The 20,474-nt window shown below is 50.5% G+C and overlaps 1 long non-coding RNA gene across 1 annotated transcript; it reads right to left on the bottom strand.

The window, feature by feature from the left end:
- Positions 1-1,683: 1,683 nt before the first annotated feature.
- LOC121134040 lies at positions 1,684-2,662 on the bottom strand. The gene is made up of 2 exons (XR_005871049.1): positions 2,454-2,662; positions 1,684-2,067 (listed from the first exon to the last, which is right to left on the bottom strand). It is a non-coding gene; the product is annotated as an uncharacterized LOC121134040 (long non-coding RNA).
- Positions 2,663-20,474: the final 17,812 nt, after the last annotated feature.

Consider the following 20,474-nt stretch of genomic DNA (forward strand, 5'->3'; position numbering starts at 1 on the left):
TTTTTTTAGTCAGTGTCTCTCACTGAACGAGGAGCTAGCTGGCTGAGACTAGCTTCCAGGGCCCTCCTGTCTCCAACCTCCCTCTGCATGTCTTGTTTTTAACATGAGGGCTGGTTAAGAACCAAACTCAGTCTTGCCGGGCGTTGGTGGCGCACGCCTTTAATCCCAGCACTCGGGAGGCAGAGGCAGGTGGATCTCTGTGAGTTCGAGACCAGCCTGGTCTACAGAGCTAATTCCAGGACAGCCTCCAAAGCCACAGAGAAACCCTGCCTCGGAAAAAAAAAAAAAAAAAGAACCAAACTCAGAAACAGGCATTGGTGGCACACACCTTTAATCTCAGTGCTTGGAAGGCAGAGGCAGGGGAATCTCTGTGAGTTCCAGGCCATCCTGGTCTACAGGACAGTCAGGGCTACACAGAGAAAGAAACCTTGGTTTGTAAAACCAACAAACAAATAGAACTCAAACTCAGGTCATGCTTCTGCAACATGTGTATGAGTGTTTTGCCTGCATGTCTATAGCTGTTCATACATGCTTGGTATCCATGGAGGCCAGAAGAAGGTGTCAGGAACCCTGGAACTGGAGTTAGAAATGGTTGTGGGTGCTGGGAACTGAACATGGGTCCTCAGCAAGAACAGTGAGTGCTTTTAACCACTGAGCCGTCTCTCCGGTCCCCAGTTACTTTTTTTTTTTTAAGTAACTAGTCCATTAAAGGTTTTACAAAACCTAAAATGCATCTCCTCTGGGAGTGTAAACCTTGCAGGCTCATTTCAGATTCATCTGATGGAATGATCTTGAAGGAAGGTCATGTGGACAGTTACAGGAAACAGGCCACTCCTTCCAAGACACAGGCCGGTAGCCCTGGGCTGGGGACTTTCAGAATCTATGGGAGAACATGGTATCTTCCTAGTGAAATGTCCCTGCTGTCCCTGAGTGGGGTCCAAACTCTGTTGCTACCAGGAAAAGATGTTGGGCAACAGGAAAAAACTCTCAACCGATTTCTTCATCTGGGAATAGACAATTACTCTGTCTCCATAAGCTTCAGGAACCAGACCTAGACAAACCTTTAAATGAGTGGTTCTCAACCTGTGGGTCGTGACCCCTGGGGGGTAGAGTGACCTTTCACAGGGGATGCATATCAGATATCCTGCATATCAGAACTTACATCAAGATTCATAACAGTAGCCGGGCGGTGGTGGCGCACGCCTTTAATCCCAGCACTTGGGAGGCAGAGGCAGGCGGATCTCTGTGAGTTTGAGGCCAGGCTGGACCGACAGCCTCCAAAACAGAGAAACCCTGTCTCGTAAAAACCAAAAAAAAAAAAAAAGTTTCATAACAGTAGCAAAATGACAGTTTGAAGTAACAACAAAAATAATCTTATGATTGGGGTCACCTCAACATAAGGAACTGTATTAAAGGGGTGCAGCGTCCTTCTGACTGATGGGCTGTGTGGTTTGGGGGGTGCCAAGCCTCTGGAAAGTCACAGTTCTAGTTCTGGGTCTCAGAAGTAGGAGCTGAGGCAGAAAGACCTGGAGTTCTAGGCCAGCGGAGGCCACGGGGTGAATTCAAAAGCTGCCTGTGACACTGTGTCCGAATAAGAAGGATTCGTGAATCTGCCCCAAGCCAGGTTCAGCCACTGGTCTTCAATTAGACAATCTACAGAGTCAAATTAATAATGGCAAGTAGATAGAGAAGGCTTATTTATCGTGGCTCCACTGGGAAGAGGGGCAGAGATTTAAACCATCCCCAAACCAGTCTTTAGGGTCCTGAAATGAATAAAACTTAAATAGATGGCTAAGGATATGCACATCTAAGCAGCCATGGTCAAGGTCTAGTCCCTCCCACAGTGGCCCATCTTTTCCTGGGCTCCATTCTCTTCCTGCAAGGTTGTTAGACAAGCAGTTAGAACTGTGCGAAATTCTGTTCAGGTTGGCAACTTCCTCCTCTGGCTGGGACCTCTTCCTTCTCCTGGCATGAGATTCCCATCTCTTTGGGATCCACCTTCAACGGTCTGATGATCAGATGGAGAGGCCAGGGTGTCTCTTTAGAACGTCTTCATTTCTGCTGAGCCTGGAACACAGGTAAGGGGTGGACTGTGGGTAAAGTGGGAAGAATTCAGTCCCCAGAATCCACATAAAAAGTCAAGGATGGTTGCTCGGCAGTGGTGGCGGCGCGCGCCTTTGATCCCAGCACTCAGGACACGGAGGCAGGTGGATCTCTGTGAGTTCAAGGCCAGCCTGGTCTAGGACAGCCAGAGATACACAGAGAGAACCAGTCTTGAACCCCACCCAACCTCCCACAGAAAGCAAGCCACAGGCTCTGAGGAATGACACCAGAGCAGCCCCTGGTCAATCTACACGCGTGCGTACATACTTACACATGTATATGCGTGAACACACACACACACACGAAAGCAGAGCAAAGGGCCAGGGTGTAGCTAGTGATGGCGTACTTACCTAGCACGGGGATCCCAGCCTCCCTCGTCCTGGCAGGCTGCATGGCTGGGCCATCCACCCCCCCAAGGCCCGAGGCCAGGTAATGAGAGGCCTGGCTGCCCAACCTGGCTATACGAGCCAGGCAAGTGCTGAGCTGGGGTGGAGGTAGCTGTGTTTCCAAGGAATAAAAAAAGACACTCCTGACTGGAGTCCCAGGGCTCAGACAGGACGGCAGAGCAAACGGGAGGAGGGGGAGGGGAGGATTTCAGATGGAGGGAGGCGGTGGGGGGGGAGGACAGGAACGAGAATGTAGAGCAGTGACTCAGTGGACAGCTGTTAAGTTACTTTCCCTCCAATTGGCACAAGATTTCAGTTTCTAGGCAGCTGGTTTTTCAAACCTCCATATAAGGTGCGGGTGGGGGGGGGGTTAGAGCACCAGCCCAGAATCCCTCTTCGAGGGGCTAGGGTGTTGTTAAGCAGCGGCAAGACCCTTGGCCCCTTCCCTAACAGTGCCCTATGTTTGCACGTGACCTTGGCCATGGGCATCACCGGTCTATCTGGCCATTAGGCCACTTCCTCACAGCACAAGGAGGCCCATCAGGCCTCATAGTAAGGCCCATCTCTCACTCAGCCCTCTCCTCCTCCATCGCAGGTGGCCTGGTCTTTGAAGGCTTCCATTTGCTTTGGCTTTGAGAGACGATCAGTGCTTAAGCCCCACACGGCCATGGAATCCTAGAAGCCCCTCTAATCTGATGGACTGGCTCTTTTTTGCCTAACCCTGCAGTCTCTCCAGGCAAAGTGTGGGCAAACCTTTCTAAGAACCGGTGGTACAGGCTAGGCACTGGGCCAGTAGCCTGTTTAAAACAGGAAGCGACCTTATCTCCCTACTCAGCCACCAGATCAGAACGAGAAAACCTAGGTTGTCCGGCGGTGATGGCAGGGCTGTGGGGCTTGGGGAGGCAGTGGCAGGTGATCGCTGAGTTTGAAACCAGCCTGGTCTACACAGTGAGTTCCAAGACAACCTGGGATATACAGAGAAGCCTATCTCAAAAAACCAAAATTACTAAAATAGATGAAAAACAAAAAAAACAAGGTTCTGAGGTTCTTAGAGCTGATGGGACGTCCTAGGCTTCTCTAACCAAGATGTGCCTTCAGCCTGCTGTGGCATGCTCTCGGGTTTTCTGCTAAAGGCTTCTAGGAAGCTGTACCATTGAGCACAGCCCCAACCCTTCCTTCCTTCCTCCCTCCTCTCTTCCTCCTTCCTCCCTTCCTTCTTCCTTCCTCCCTTCTTTCCTCCCTTCCTTCTTTTTTCTTTTGTTTTTCGAGACAGGGTTTCTGTATATTGTTTTGGAGGCTGTCCTGGAATTCGTTCTGTAGACCAGGCTGGCCTCAAACTTTTGGGGGGCGGTGCTGAAAGGTGGCTCAGTGGTTAGAGCAGGTACTGTTCTTAGAGTTAGTAACACCCGGGCTGGAGAGATGGCTCAACTGTTAAAGGCTAGGCTCACAACCAAAAATATAAGAGTTAGCAACACCCATGCCAGACAGCTCACAACTACCTGTAACTCCAGCCCTAAGCAATCCCCTCTTCACGGGCATTGTGTGTGAGCACGGCCCTGTGCACACACATAGCTAACCATGACAAAGCTCAGCTCCTCTGAAAGAGCAGTACATCCCCTTGACCACCGAGCCATCTTCCGGGCCCGTTTATGAATTGAGGCAGAGTTCCACTGAATTACCCAGGCTAGTCTTAAACTTACCCTATGCCCTAAGTAAGCCTTGAACTTTTAATCCCCCTGCCTCAGCTCCCCAGTAGCTGGGTTCACAGGCCTCTATTACCAGACCCAGACCATCTGTGAGTAACTGGGACAGGCACTGGGTTAGTGGAAGACCTGTGGGTGGGTAGTATGGCATTCAGACAACGGAAGACAGGGCTTCCCTGGGGGAAGAGCGTGTCCAAGCCGGGACCCGCCCAGACCTCCTGAGTCAACTCCCTAGCCGTGAAGGCAGGCAGGCCTGTGTCGGGTGGGCTGAGCAGGGACACGCTTGGGATCCACCACACTGCTTCCTCTGGGAGAATGATAGGACCAGCACCCTGCCGGGTCACACACATGATGCCGTGAGTCTGTGAAGAGAAAAGCTCTCGCCTCTATGACACACTGAGACACGGAGAGAAACTAGCCAGGCTGACCATGAGCCTCCCTGGTAGACAGCAGTGAGTCAGCTGTGACAAGAACAAAACCCGAGGAGTCCAGGGATCAAAGCTCTGTATGGCCCCAGCCCCGAGTGACTCAGGTCGTGCTACCCCTCCCTGTGTACAGGTGCAGAGGCTTCTTTCTATTGCCCCTAGCACGGGTAATGCTCTCTCCTGCCACCTAGAGATTCTTCGTTGGGACTCCCTGACTCAGCTAAGGTGACTGCGTAGGGAGCCCCTCGGATCTGCCTGCCACGCTTCCCCAGCACAGGTTTTAAGCAGGTGCCACCAAGTCCAGCATCCCAGGGACCCCAACCCAGGGCTTCACACTCGCACAACAAACACCTGGCCATCCCAACCGCCTCCCAGCTCTTCCTGGTCCTCTTCACACGTGCCTCACCCCGGCCAGCCTAGAAGCCGGCTGCTCTGTCTCCTGAGATCTGGATCAACCCAGGACTGAGAAGGGCACCACCCGCTGTGATCGGCCGCATCCCCTGGGGGGCAGGAGGGGGGCAGAGCCAAGAGCAGCCAAGCCTGTGGTTAGTTTTGAACTCTTTAATTATTCAATGTTCTTTTTATACCAGGGCTTAATCAGCAGGGCTGGGATGTTTGAAGGCTTCCTAAACGCTCCCCACAGAGCTCGTTCCACCTTCCTTCCCGCCTTCCCCCCCATCTTCCCTCTGCTGGCACACCCCACTGCTCCTGGCTGGCTGGAGAAGCTACTGAGAACACTAGCAGCCATAAGGGTGTCTGTGCTCACAGCAGCGCTGCCTCTCTGGACCCCACCCTGCCATATTCCAGACACCTAGGTGTACAGCACACAGCCCTTGTTTCTTTCTGCCTGGCTTTTTCCCTCCTTCCCTTCCTGTCTTCCTGTTTTCCTGCCTTCCTTTCTGCAGTGCCTAGACCCAGGGCTTTCTCCATGCTAGGCAGGTGCTCTACCACTGAGCCACACCCCAGCCCCTCACTGGGGAATTCTAGGCAGGTGCTCTACCACTGAGCCACACCCCAGCCCCTCACTGGGGGATTCTAGGCAGGTGCTCTACCACTGAGCCACACCCCAGCCCCTCACTGGGGGATTCTAGGCAGGTGCTCTACCACTGAGCCTCACCCCAGCCCCTCACTGGGGGATTCTAGGCAGGTGCTCTACCACTGAGCCACACCCCAGCCCCTCACTGGGGGATTCTAGGCAGGTGCTCTACATCTGAGTCACACTCCTAAACCCTTCTTTGGGGATTCTAGGCAAGCAATCTACCCCTGAGCTACATTCCTCACCCAGCATTACATTTTGAGTCAGGTCTAAGTTGCCCAGGCTGACACTGAAAGCACTCTGTTGTCCCAGGCAGCCTAGATTCTTGATCCTTGTGCCTCAGTCGACAGAGTAGGCAGGATTTCCTGTGTGCATTTTCAGACCCAGTTATGAAGGATTATTTACAGAAACTAAACACCAGGCTTCTGCCCGCCTGGATCTTACCTGCTGGCAGGGGAGGATAGACATAAGCAGCTGACTAGTAAGTGAATGAGGGAGTGGCTTGGAATTGATGATATGTTTTCATTTTCATTGATGGCCTGTGGGTCCTGTCCAGAACCAAGCTTATGAGTTCCTTTGTTTTCTTTCTTTCTTTCTTTCTTTCTTTCTTTCTTTCTTTCTTTTTTTTTTTTTTTTTGAGACAGGGGTTTCTCTGTCCCTTGGCTGTCCTGGAACTTACTTGCTTTGTAGACCAGGCTGGCCTTGAACTCACAGAGATCCACCTGCCTCTGTCCCCCAAGTTCTGGGATTAAAGGTGTGCGCCACCAAATCCTGCTAGGCTCTATTTCTATTCATGTGTGTCTGTGTATATGGCAGGTGAGTACAGGTGCCCTTGGAGGCCAGAAGCAGGCACTGAATCCCCTGGAGCTGGAGTTCCGGGTGGATTGGATGTGAGCTGCCATGTGGGAGCTGGAAACTGAACGAGGGTCCTCCCTGGAGGGTCAGCAAGTGCTATTAACCTCTGATTCATATTCATTCCTCCAGCATTTCAAGCTTTCTTTGTGTGTGTGTGTGTGCGTGTGTGTGTGTGTGTGTGTGTATGTGTGTGTGTGTGTGTGTCTGCAAAGCTATTGAGTGGAAGGCCCTGAAGAAGCCACATGGACCACAAATGGACCACTCTGGAGATTTTTACCAGGGCTTGGCAATAACTGGTGGGACTAGTGAAGGGCTTCCTGAAGTCCTGGGGCCTGGAGTAACCCTATCTGAGAGGGAGCAGCAGGAAGGAGCGAGAGGCAGGAGAACCGACCACTGGCATGCCAGACCTGGCTAGCCTCGTGTGACAGGCTGACTCAAACGAAACTAAATGCCAGGTACGGTGGCAAACACTTTTGATCCCAGCAACTGGGGGGGCAGAGGCAGGTAGATCTCTGTTGAATTTAAGACCAGCCAGAGCTACACAGTGAGACCCCCATCTCAACAAAAAAAGCCCAAAACTCCAGCAGTAACAGCAAACCCAACAACAAGGAGTAGGGGGTGTGGCTCAGTGGTAGAGCACCTGCCTAGAATCCCCCAATGAGGGACTGGGGTGTGGCTCAGTGGTAGAACACCTGCCTAGAATCCCCCAATGAGGGACTGGGGTGTGGCTCAGTGGTAGAACACCTGCCTAGAATCCCCCAATGAGGGACTGGGGTGTGGCTCAGTGGTAGAACACCTGCCTAGAATCCCCCAGTGAGGAGCTGGGGTGTGGCTCAGTGGTAGAGCACCTGCCTAGAATTTCCCAGTGAGGGGCTGGGGTGCACCTGCCTCATTCTTGCAAGGCCCTGGTTCTCTCCTCAGCATTGAAAAGGGGAAGGGGAAACACACCTAAACATAGCATGCACACACAGTAGAAGCTATTTTTGATGCCCTACATTCTCAGGCAACAAGAGCTTCCTCCTCCTGTTTGTTCTCTACTTAGTAGAAAAATCTGCACCTCATCTTTCCTGCCAAATGCTAGGATTGTTTGCCTGGCCACCACACCCTGCTCATTTGGTTTTTTTGTTTGTTTTGTGATGCTAGAGATTAAACTCAGAACCTTTAGTACAGGAGGAAAATGTTCTACCACTGAACTATACCCCAGCATTATAAGTACATTACACCGGAAAGTGGTCATGTGCTATTTGAACTCACTTAGAAGCAGGCTCTGAGCTGGGCATGGTGGCTCCTGCCTTTAATCCCAGCACTCTGGAGACAGAGACAAGTACATCTCTCTTGAGTTTAAGGCCAGCCTGGTCTACACAGCAAGTTCTAGGCCATCCAGGGAGACAGGGAGACCTTGTCTCAACAACAAGAACAAATTGAAGTTGGCTCTCACTTTAGACTCAAACATGTTCATGTCAAATGCCTTCCAGGAATCCTGCCTGTGGATGCCCCTGCCCCTACGGCTTTAGGAGAGGGAATAGTAAAACAGCCGCAAAGTAAAAACACTGCATCTTTAACAACAGAAAGTAAGCAACAAGCTTACCTGTGCTTCTCCCCTGGTATAAACACGCGCAGTGGGAGAGAGAGAAACCTGAGGTGCGTGGGAAGGAAACTCAGCCTTGGGTGAACTCTGGAAGCTCAGTGTTGGGGTGAACTCCAGCTGGCTGACTAGCTCAGCCTCCGCCATCAGTTTCCGAGGGGTGCTGTGGGCCCAGGCTTTGTTGACATCACCTCTAAGGGCTGCCTTTTTTTTTTTTTAACTTGGAAGCCGGGGCCCCTATCCTATCAGGAATTCCAGTTGTCTGCCTCAAAGTGATTTCCCTGGTAGCTTTCCACTGGATGGTTATAAGCCCCAGATTTGATTTTGTTTTGCTGACACAGACCCTGTTTGACATACCCAATTGCAATGCGTAGAGCTTTCATTTTTATGCCTAGTTCTTGTTTTATGTGTATGGGTGTTTTATGGGCAAGCATGTCTGTGCACCAAGTACACATACAAAGCCTACAGATCCCAGAAGACAGCGTCGGAGCCCCTGACACGGGACGGATGAACCATGGAAGCTGACATGCGGGTGCTTGGAATCCAGCCAGGCCCTCCAGAAAAGCAGCCGGTGCTTTTAATCTCTAAGCCATTTCTCCTGCCCTCAGAGTTTAGAATATTAAAGTGACTTACTCAGGGTTAAACTCCAGGGCCAGTGGTCAGCAAAGCCAAGCTACAACAAGCTTCAGTTCCACTCAAGTCTATTTGTTTTTGTTTTATTTTGGTTTTTTTTTGAGACAGGGTTTCTCTGTGGCTTTGGAGGATGTCCTGGAACTCACTTTGTAGACCAGGCTGGCCTGGAACTCACAGAGATCTGTCTGACTCTGCCTCCCAAGTGCTGGGAATAAAGGTGTGTGCCACCACCGCCCAGCTTCCAATCAAGTCTATTTGCAAGACATCACTATGCCCAAGTTAACCCCAGCAGAATTCATACATACAAGTAACATATGATACAACAGGTTGTATTTAAGAATATGTATTATATTGCATATATTATATATGCAATTATATATATTATATATGTGCAATTACAATTGATGGGGAAGGCCATGGATTTGAAGGAGAGCAGACAGGCTTTTATGGCAGGGTTTGGAAGGAGGAAAGGGATGGGAGAAATGTAGTTAAAATACATTCTCCACTTGGGAGGCAGAGACAGGCAGATCTCTGTGAGTTCGAGGCCAGCCTGGTCTACAGAGCGAGTTCCAGGACAGTCTCCAAAACAATACAGAGAAACCCTGTCTCGAAAAACCAAAAAAAAAAAAAAAAAAAAAAAAAACATTCTCAAGGGCCTGAAGAGATGGCTCCCAAGTGGGTAAGCTCACTGACTACTCTTCCAGAAAGTCTGTGTTCAAGCACCAGCACCACAACTGTCTGTAACTCCAGTTCCGGGGAAACTGATGCCTTCTTTTGTCCTCCAAGGGCCCCAGGCACATCCCACCTGGTTCAAGACATAAATGTAGGCAAACATCTAAACCCAAAAATTTGAAAATAATAAAATTAAATTTGTTATATCTTCTTTAAAAGTAGGGATGGGGCTATGCCTCAGTAGCAGAATGCCTACCTAGCATTCATGAGGCCCTACCTTTAATCCCCTGTATCACCAGTAAATAAATGTGGTTTTTTTTCAAGACAGGGTTTCTCTGTATAATGTTGGCTGTTCAAGAAGTGGCTCTTGTAGACCAGCCTGGCCTCGAACTCGCAGAGATCCACCTGCCTCTGCCTCCCCAGTGCTGGGATTAAAGGCTTTTGCCACCATCCCCCAGTTATAAATAAAAAATTTCGAAAGAGGATCTCACTATGTAGCCCTGACTGAGGGGAACTCACAATTAGGCCAAACTGGACTCAAGCTCAGAGACCCACGTGCTTCTACTTCTGGAGTTCTGGGATTAAAGGCATGCACCACCACACCAGGCAAAAATAAAATCTTTTTGCTTTGTTTTGGTTTTTCGAGACAGGGTTTCTCTGTGTAGCTTTGGAGGCTGTCCTGGTACTCACTCTGTAGACCAGACTGGCCTTGAACTCACTGAGATCCGCCTGCCTCTGCCTCTCGAGTACTGGAATTAAAGTCATGAGCCACCAACCCCCAGCAAAAATAAAATCTTAAAGCAAAACAAAAGACAAACTTCAGAGGGAGGGTGAATAGCTCCTATCCTGGGTGACACACCAACCTCAACTGCCTGTCTCACTAGCTTCTTTCTCCAGGGCGGGAGACTGGTCCAGGACAGCTGTAGCTCTTGCTAGAGTCGCCCTCTCCTGTTTCGTAGTGGGAACTGCAGCTTCCAGAGTTTGAGACAAATTTTAAAAATCTCATACAACACTGGAGGGTGGAGGGGTACGGCCGTTGGAACAGGATGCTAAAGCACCTCCAAATTGGCTGCCTATGTAGAGAACCAGAGGTGGGACTCTCTTTCCGTTTATAAATGGTATCAGTTGTGGAGTGCTAGAGATCTGAGTCTGTCCTCTCATGATGCCTGACAGGATGTTGAGGCTGGGTCCAGTGCACCTTAGGTGTCTGCGGAGGGAATAGCAAGTGTGACGAGCCTGTGACATAGTCTGAAGAGGCCACCCTGAGACGGAAATATGAGATCCAGGAGACTGAAGGGAAAGAAGGGCCCATCCCTCCCCGGTGGGGAGCGGTGGCTCTGGGCACGAGAGCACCCCTAGTGGAGGTGAGAGTCCCTGCAGCTTGGTCGGCTTGCTTATTTATAAAATGTGTGTGTGTGTGTGTGTGTGTGTGCGCGCGCGCGCGCGTGCCATGGCGTGCATGCATGCATGTAGCGGTCAGAAAACAACCCTCTGAAGTTTTCTTCTTCTACTCTGTGATTTCTGGGACCCAAACTCTGCCTCAGTGGCAAGCGCCTTCACCTCACTGCCTGATCCCACCACACCCCAAACCCACTGCACACAACCACACGACCTCTGCTTGGTCTTGTGGAATACTGCCACCCTGAGGACCCGGCGGGGAGGAGTCCTTTCAGGCTAGTCCTGATACAGGGTCGGGAGGAGTGTAAGCCTGGGTGAAAAAGGAGGAGGGGGGAGGGGGAGGAGGGGCGGGGACGAGGACGAGGAAGGATGAGCTGTTCGAGCCGCTAGGATGATGGTAACTTCATGTCTTTTCCCAACAGCTTCACCCCTCAAAAGACCGAGACCCTTCCCACATGCTCAAGATGGATGGAGAGCCCCACCTATAGATTCACTACAAGACTTGAAGCCCTGCCCATCCTTCCAGTCACTAGATGGCCCTGCCAACATACTCCTAATGGATTTCATAGGCCCTCCTACAATACGGTCGGAAGCCCTGCCCACATGGTTTACCGATAGACTGGGAAACTCCGCCCACGGAGATACTGTGGCATGGATGGCCCTGCCTACAAGCTCACCTAGGGAAGAGCTTAGACTCCCGCCAGCTATAACTCTCAGAAAACCCGGGAGGGATGGCTGGCCCCTGCCTGGCGGCTCACAACTATCGGGACTCCAGCTCCAGAGGGCCTGACGCCCTTTTCTGACCTCCGACAGCACGTGTTGCGCATAAACACATGCAAAACGTGGACACAGGCGAAAGGGTCACATTAACTAAACTAAATAAATGGAATTTAAGAAAAGAAAGAACTCCCCTGGCCTCATCCTAGGCCCATTCACCAAATTCCTGCTTCTTCAACCCCAGCTGCCCCCCAGAACTCCCCAGAGAGGATGAAAATTCACACAGTGGGGGACCTAGGGAGATATTGAAAGCGGTTCGAGTGGGCCAAGGGATTCAGGGATCTGGCATGAAGCCAGGAAGTGCCCTTGGCCAGGCTCCCTGGCAGCCCCTAGGCTGGGTTCAGTTGGATCTGGCCGAAAACGGAAGAAAGTGATCTTGGGCAGGGCCTGTTTATGGCTTGGTGAAACCTAGCCCTGGGGAGAGAGGAGTTTCTCTCAAGGGGGAGGGGCAGGCAGGTGTGACTCACCCCTTTCTCACCTGCCCAGTGACACCTAAGAGCCTGGGAATTACCCCAGAGTAGCCAACCAGGTCGGGTGGAGAGGAAACAGTCCCACCCTGGCCTGGTCACCCTCAACTCACACCTTGCGGAGGTCCCCGAAGGGAGGGAAAGCTGGATCCAGAGCTATGGACTCTCTGAATACAACACCCTGTGGCGACAGGCAAGGACAAGCCACAGCCTTCTATCTTTAGACTGGTGTAGTAAGCGCGTGCACGGGGCAGGCTGGAGGTCCTCATGACCCGCTGCAGAGGACGGAGACCAGGAAACCGACAAAGACTCCACAGGAGGCCCACCCACACCTCTCTGCCCCAACCAGTTTTGTTTCTCAAATGGCCCTTAGGGGGCCCGGAAGTTGGAATGAGAAGCCAGAGCCCTGGGGCAGCGGAGAGGGAGGGAAATATAAACTACCTTTTCCCTGATCTAGAGCCAAGAAACCTTTGCCGAAAACCCCCAGAGGGAAACTAAGAACGCAGACATCTCTGTGACATCCGTGATAACCCAGAGGGTGAAATATCACTGGTGCCCACTAATATGCACTTTGTTTTGTTTTTTTTTTTCTTTTTAGTTGTGGTTTGGGTTCTTTCTGGGCTTTTTGAGTCCGGGTTTCTCTGTGTAGTCCTGGCTGTCCTGGAACTCACTCTGTAGACCAGGCTGGCCTTGAACTCACAGAGATCCTCCTGCCTATGCCTCCAAATGCTGTTGTGCTTAAAGTTGTGTGCCACCACTGCCTGGCTGTTTTTGTTTTCTAATGCTGGTGGTCGAACCGGGGCTGTGCTCCTGCCAGACAAGAGCTCTGCCTCTGAACTACATGCCCGCACTGTGCCCAACTTTCCCATGAGAAATCAAAAAGTAATAATAAGCCGAGAACGATGGTGCAGACCTTTGACCCCAGCACTCAGGCAGATGAGTCCAAGGCCAGTGCATTCTAATAAAGTATCCTAGGACAGCCAAGGCAACATAGAGAGACCTTATTTCAAAGCAAACAAACAAAAAAACAAAAGGAAAACAAAAGGAATAGTAATAGCAAGGGAGACTAAGGCTGTAAGCTTGCCTGCATGTATGAAGCCCCATGGATTTGGTTCCCAACGCAACAGGAGCGGGCTGAGGTCGCACACACCTATCCCAGTCCACAGGAGCTAGAAACAGGAGGATTAGAAGTTCAAGGCCAGACAGTGGTGGTGCAGGCCTTTAATCCCAGCACTCGGGAGGCAGAGGCAAGTGAATCTCTGTGAGTTTGAGACCATCCTGGTCTACAAGAGCTAGTTCCAAGACAGCCTCCAAAGCCACAGAGAAACCCTGTCTCAAAAAACCAAGAAAAGAAAAAAAAAAAAAGAAAGAAAGAAAGAAAAAGAAAAGAAAGAAGTTCAAGGCCATCCTCAACTCTACCGTCAGTTTGAGACAAGGTCTCAATGTTGCCCAAGCTGGCCTCAAACTCCCTGTATAATAGAGGATGACCTTGAGGTCCTGATGCCTGATCCCACCTCCAGAGTGCTGGGTTTACAAGCCTGCTCCAAGCTAGCACAACTCATTTTCTTGGAGTGTCTGACCAGCCAGCTGTAACTTAAGGCTGTGTCTTCTTGTGGTTCATTCATTTCTTGAAGCTGTTCATAGTTATCAAGACAATAACTTTATGTTTACCAGCGTTTGATAAAGGCTATTACAGGGCCAGGTGTGATGGCTCACGCCTGTAATCACCAGCTAATAGAGAAGATGAGGCAGGGAGATAAATTCAAGGCCAAACCAGGCACGGGTGGTGCAAGACTTCAGTGCCAGCACTCAGGAGGTAGAGGCAGGCAGATCTCTGTGAGTTCAAGGTCAGCCTGGTTCACAGAGCAAGTTCCGGGACCGACAATGTTACACAGATAGACTGTCTTAAAAAAAAAAAAGTTAGGTCTATCTGGGATATTTTCAGGTCCTGTCTCTGAATTAAAAAACAAAACACAGCCGGGAGTTAGTGGTGCACTGAATCCCAGCACTCGGAGGCAGAAGCAGGCAGATCTCTGTGAGTTAGAGGCCAGCCTGGTCTACAGAACTAGTTCCAGGACAGGCTCCAAAACAATATAGAGAAACCCTGTCTCGAAAAACAAAACAAAACAAACACAACAAACTGACGGACCTAGGTTCAGTTTTCAGTATGGAAAAAAAAAAAAGAAAAAAAGAAAAACCAAGCAAAAAAGCGCCAGTGAGCTAAAGCCTGGCCGAGTGAGTCCAGTCTTCAGTCCACAAGTGTGGGGGGTGAGAAAACTGCCCCCCCAAGCACGCTGTGGCGTCCTTACAGCCATACAGATACGATAGATAAATTAAAATGCAGCGGAAAGCCGGGCGGTGGTGGCGCACGCCTTTAATCCCAGCACTCGGGAGGCAGAGGCAGGCGGATCTCTGTGAGTTCGAGGTCAGCCTGGTCTACAGAGCGAGTGCCAGGACAGCCTCCAAAACTACACAGAGAACCCTGTCTCGAAAAAACCAAAAAAAAAATGCAGTGGAAATTTAAACTCCAAATAAAAAGTATACACGTAAGTTAGGGTTTCTATTGCTGTGACAAAACACCATGGCCAAACAGGAAGTTGGGAAGGAAAGGGTTTATGTGGCTCACACTTCCACATCACAGTCCATCACTGAAGGAAGTCAGGACAGGATCTCAAATGGGTCGGGGACCTGGAGGCAGGAGCTGATGCAGAGGCCATGCAGGATGGCTTGCTCAACCAACTTTTTTTTTTTTTTTTGGTTTTTTGAGACAGGGTTTCTCTGTGGCTTTGGAGGCTGTCCTGGAACTAGCTCTTATAGACCAGGCTGGTCTCGAACTCACAGAGATCCGCCTGTCTCTGCCTCCTGAGTGCTGGGATTAAAGGCGTGCGCCACCAACGCCCGGCTTCAACCAACTTTCTTATAGAACCCAGGACCCCAGCCCAGGGATCACTGATCACTAATTGAGGAAATGCCTTACAGCTGAATCTTGTGGAGGCGTTTCCTCAGCTGATGACTCCAGCCAGGTAATGAAAAGAGGGCTGAAGGAGGGACACGGCTCCCAAAGCCACCATCCCGGAATCTCCCAGCGTCAGGAAGACAGACACGCTCTGAACCTAGTCCTTTGGGGTTTTTGGTTTTATGGTCTGTTGTGGTTGTTTGTTTTGAGACGGGGACTCCCATAGCCCAGGCTGGAGTCAGACTGATTTATATAACCTTAAACTTCATTTAGACTTTTTTTTTTTTTTTTGGTTTTACGAGACAGGGTTTCTCTATATTGTTTTGGAGGCTATCGGTCCAGCCTGGCCTCGAACTCACAGAGATCCGCCTGCCTCTGCCTCCCGAGTGCTGGGATTAAAGGCATGCGCCACCACCGCCCGGCTCATTTAGACTTTTTATTTGTTTGTTCTTCAAAACAAGGTTTCTCTGTGTAGCTCTGGCTGTCCTAGAACTAGCTCTATGGACTAAGGCTGGCCTCCAACTCACAGAAATATGCTTGCCTTTGCCTCCCAAGTGCTAGACCAAAGGAGTGTGCCATCAAGCCCAGCTTCATTTAGGTTTATTTTATATGTATGAATGTTTTGCCTGCGTGCCTGTTAGGGGCTTACAGATGGTTGCGAATCGTCACGTGGGTGCTGGGAATCGAACCCGGGTCCTCCGCAAGAGCAGCAAATACTCTTAACCTCTGAGCCATCTCTCCAGCCCTCCCCTTGAGCTTTTGTTCTCCCTGCTCCCATGAGCTCTGGAGCAGTAGAATTATCTGCGTTCATCGCCTGGCCCGGTTCAGTGCCGTGGTGAGTACCAAACCCAGGGCCTCAAGCATGCCAGGCAAGCCCTCCACCACTGAGGCCACACGCCCAGCCCTACCGAGACTGAACCACTGTGCAAGGCCGTGTCTACACAAAGAGTACATTCTAAGGCTGACGAAGGGACAGCAGGCAGCCGGCGAGGCCCGTCTGTTCACATTCCTCTTGGTCTCTGAACATTCCTTCCTCTAAGTGGGGAATGGCCTGAAATGAGGGGCTTATGGCGGATCCCCAGAGAAGGTAATAAGAGAACTGCTTTGCTTTTCAGTGTTCTGGGTTTCTGTCTCTGAGACTGGTTCTCTAGCAGCCTAGCTTGTCAGACGGGAGCCACCTTAGCCTTGGGCTCGTAGCAATCCCCCTGCCTCATCTTCCCGAGTGTGGGGATTACAGGTGTGCATTATCACATTCAGCTAATATTTTTACATTTTTTCCCAAGAAAAAATGTGTGTGTGAGTGTGTGTGAGTGTGTAAGGCACTTCAGAGGCTTAGCTTCCACCACCTCTGCCCAATGAACCGTCTTATGCCACCCAACACACTACAGGAGCTGTGGTACAGCAGCAGCAAGACTGTGAAACGTGTCTCAGCGGCCAGTGGGGCCTCCTGGGATTAAAGGTGTGTGCCACCAAGGCCAGGTTTTTCTTTTCTTTTTACATTCTGTATGTTTGTGTGACTGCACAGGTTTATACTCACCATATGTGTGCACGTGTCCGTGGGGACCAGAAAGTAACTCCCTGGAACTGAAGTTGCAAGCCATGTGAACCATCTGGCATAAGTGCTGGATTTTAGTTGTCTGCAAAAGCAGTCAGTGCTTAGCCACTGAGTGAGCTATCTTGCCAATGTTGTATTTGTTCTCTTAAAAGAGGCTCTCACTGCTTAGCCCAGGCTGGTCTTGAACTCTCGACCCCTCCTGCTTTTTGCTTCCGAGTGCTGAGATTACAGGTACATCCCACCTTGCCTAGCTTGTGCTTAAGATGAACCCAATCTCTCCTTCCCACAATGTTACCAACCCAGGTGGCAGTGAATGGACTCTACCTTACAGTGCTCTGAAAAGTGTCATTGAGTCACTGAGAGTGGGACCAGGGACTCAGGTATGTGAGGCAAATTCTGTAATAGTGAGTCATACCCCCAACCCCTGACAGAGGGATTCTAGGCATATGTCCTACCACTGAGCCACACCCCCAGCCCCTCACTGGGGGATTCTAGGCAGGTGCTCTACTTCTGGGACACAGCCCAGGCCGGAATAATTTTTCTGTAATGATTTTTCTCCTTGTCACCATGTTGACTGTGACCCCAAGCCCTTATAACAAGTGCTGGTGAGTGATACAGAAGAGATTCCTTGATACCCAGAGAGCTGCTTGTGAGACTACAGGAACCTGATCCCTTCAGCGGCAAAACTTCCCTTCAGACCTTAGCTCAGAGGCATCTAGTGGAGCAGAGCTGCTGGCCCGACCGACCGGAGCACGCCTTGGCCAGTGATAAGGTGGGACCTCACCTAAGGTTGAGTAACCACAGATAGAGCCCTATCTTAAATCAACTCCTCATCAGGTCTTAAAACCAGCTTTGTTTACCTTCGTGCTGTTTGGATGGCGATATGATAAGGCTCCTGGGCTTAAATAAACTTGGAAATCAACAGAGTGCATGGCTCTCCATTTTGTCTGAGGCTGGGAGCTCAGCGGGCCCTGCACAGGCCAGGGGTGACCTCCTGAGACCCTCCCCACGGCTCTCTCCTCCCTCTGGCGCACTCGCCCATGCCACCCTCCACCCAAACAAAGGTTTCCTTTCCTCCTCCTGATCCTTCCACACTCCTTTCTGCCCTCCCCCTTTCCCTCCCCCTCCCTTCCCCCTCCTTTCCTTCCTCCACATTTTCTTCTCCTCCCCCCTTTCTCTTTTTTTCTCTTCCCTTCTACCTTCTCTTTCTCCTCCTCTTACTTTTGGCTCCTCCCACTCCTTTGTGTTTGAGACAAGCTCTCATAGGCGCTGTGTTGGCCTCAGACTCATTGTGCAGCCACGGAAAACCGTAAACTCCTGATGCTCCTGCCTTCACCTCCAGGAGTGCCAGGATTACAGGGGTGTAGCACCGTCCCTGGTTTATATGAGCCTGGGGATGAAACCCAGGGCTTCCTGCACAATAGGCAGCAGCATCTACCAGCCGAGCTCTGGTCCAAGCCCTTTCTTTACTCTTGGCTTTTTTTTTTAGACAGTATCTGCTATAGCCCAGGCTGGCCTCCACCTCCAGAGTGCTGGAGTTACAGGGACTCTTTCCCCCCACCCTTAGGCTATCCCTCATGTAGAGTTGAAGGAGCAGACAGCTGGGGGTCGGGGGAGATGAAAGCCCCAAACAGGGCCTGTTTCTAGTCTAGGGATCAGAAAAGGAAGGGTGGCCCAGATGGGAACTGATGCTAACTGTGATAGTTAATCTTCACTGTCGGTGTGACTGGCTTTCAAGTCACCTGGGAAACCAGCCTGTGGATGTATCTACAAAGACATTCCCAGGAGCTTTTACTGAGGGAAGACCCACCCTGAGTGTGTGCAGCATGGTCCCACCAGCGAGGATCTCAGACTGAGTACAACGTTAACAGAAAAAGAAGAAGCAAGAGAATTGAGCCGGGCGTTGGTGGTGCACACCTTCAATCCCAGCACTCAGGAGACAGAGGCAGGGGGATCTCTGTGAGTTCGAGACCAGCGTGGTTTACAAGAGCGAGTTCCAGGACAGGATCCAAAGCCACAGAGTAACCCTGTCTCGAAAACAAAAACAAAACAAAAAAGAAAGGAAGGAAGAAAATTGAGCACCAGCATTTATCAGCATTTATTTTATCTCTGTTTCCTGGCTCTGGCTGCTGATTTGCCACCTGCCTTCCCTGTCTTGGTGGATTGTATATCCCCAAACTCTGAGCCAAATGAGCCCTCCCTTGTTTGAATTACTTTTGTCAAGTATTTTGTGACAGTGGTGAGAAAAATAACTAAGAAACCTTAGGGAAATTGTGCGCAAACCCACACCAGCTTCAGCAAAGGACAGACAGGGTCCAAGAATCCGTTTCCACACAAGGTTGGAAGGCAGCATCCCAACACTTCCAACAGGACGGCGCCCTGACCTCTGCCCTCCTACTATCCCATCCATGGACAGTGAGTCTTCTCTACTCGGGAGGGCTGAAAAGACATCCCCAGCTCCTGATAGCCACAGGGTCGACATCCCAGGAGGTCGCTCTTACCCAGTTGTCAATAGAAATCTCCCAAGGGAGCTGGCACTCCCATCCCTACACACCAGTCATGGGAAGTCACCTTCTTCCTCTGCCCCAGACATCACTACAGGATGAATAGGAAACCCAGATTTCTCCATCTACCCTCAGTGATAAGAAAACACTTCTCCTGCCAGCATGACGTCACAACAAAACTAAGACAAAGTTAATGTCCAGAGTTCCAGGTCACGAAATGAAAAAAAAATCCAGGATTCAGTAGAAAATGACCCCTTGAAGGTTGAGGGGTACATCTCCCTAGAATCCCCTAGTAAGGGGCTGGGGTGTGACTCAGAGGTAGAGCCCCTGCCTAGAATTCCCCAGTGAGGTGCTGGGGCTCTTAGTAGTACAGTACTTACCTAGAATCCTCCAGGGAGGACCTGGGAGCTCGGTTCTGTAGTAGAGCCTAAGTTTCAGAGCACCTTGGGCTGCAAAATGAAATCCTGAGACATAAAACCAAATCAGCCTTGGAGGTGTAGCTAAATTGGGAGAGTGCCGGTTTAGTGTGTGCAAAACCCTGGGTTCAGTTCCTAGAACTGCATAAAAGTGGGTGTGATGGATAGAGGCAGAGGTATGACATATTTAAAGTCATCCTGCTATGTAGGAAGTTGAGAAGCAGAGGCCAGGTGGGACTACATGCGACCCTACCTTTTTGAAGTACGGACTCCAGAAGGGAGGTGGACAAACTCTCCATCACCTTGTGCACACTTGTTACTGTCAATGTTTTAAGTTTTAACCATTCTTGAGACTGTATAGTGAAACCACTTTGTGGTTTTTCTGTGTGGTTCACTAATGACTAGTGACATTTTCACGTGCCTGATTTACTGTTCTATTCAGAATGGCTGTTCATATCACCCCTCTGTGTGTCTCTGTCCCAGTCTCTCTGTCTCTGTCTCTGTCTCTCTTTGGGTTTTAGGATCCTTGTGCCTCTATTTTGGCTTTCTCGTTTGTTTGTTTGCTATTGGAGACAGGGTCTCATGTAGCTCGGGCTAGCCTTAGACCAGCTATATAGCCAAGGATGAGTGGCAATGAACTTGGCCCTCCTGTCTCCACCCCCTGAGTGCTGGGATTACAGACCCCACCATACATACACAGTTCATGGTTAATATGTTGCCAGAGCAAGGACTCAGGGCTTCATGCACGCTAGGCAAGCATTCCACCCCCCACCCGAAGCCCTCGGCAGCATCCCAGCCCTTCTCTTCCTATTGACCCCCTCTCTCCGTCCTCCCCACCATCTCGCTCCCCTCCACTTTCCCTAGCTACTGTTCTACTCTGACGTTTACAGCACCAACTTTTTTCGGATCCCACATGTGAATGAGATCACTTTCCTTTCTCTTTATTCCATTGAACTACCCGTCCTCCAGAGACACCAGCGCTATTGAAATTGACAAAACTTTA

Source organism: Mesocricetus auratus, unplaced genomic scaffold (genome assembly GCF_017639785.1).
Source record: "Mesocricetus auratus isolate SY011 unplaced genomic scaffold, BCM_Maur_2.0 Super-Scaffold_100025, whole genome shotgun sequence".
NCBI lineage: Eukaryota > Metazoa > Chordata > Mammalia > Rodentia > Cricetidae > Mesocricetus > Mesocricetus auratus.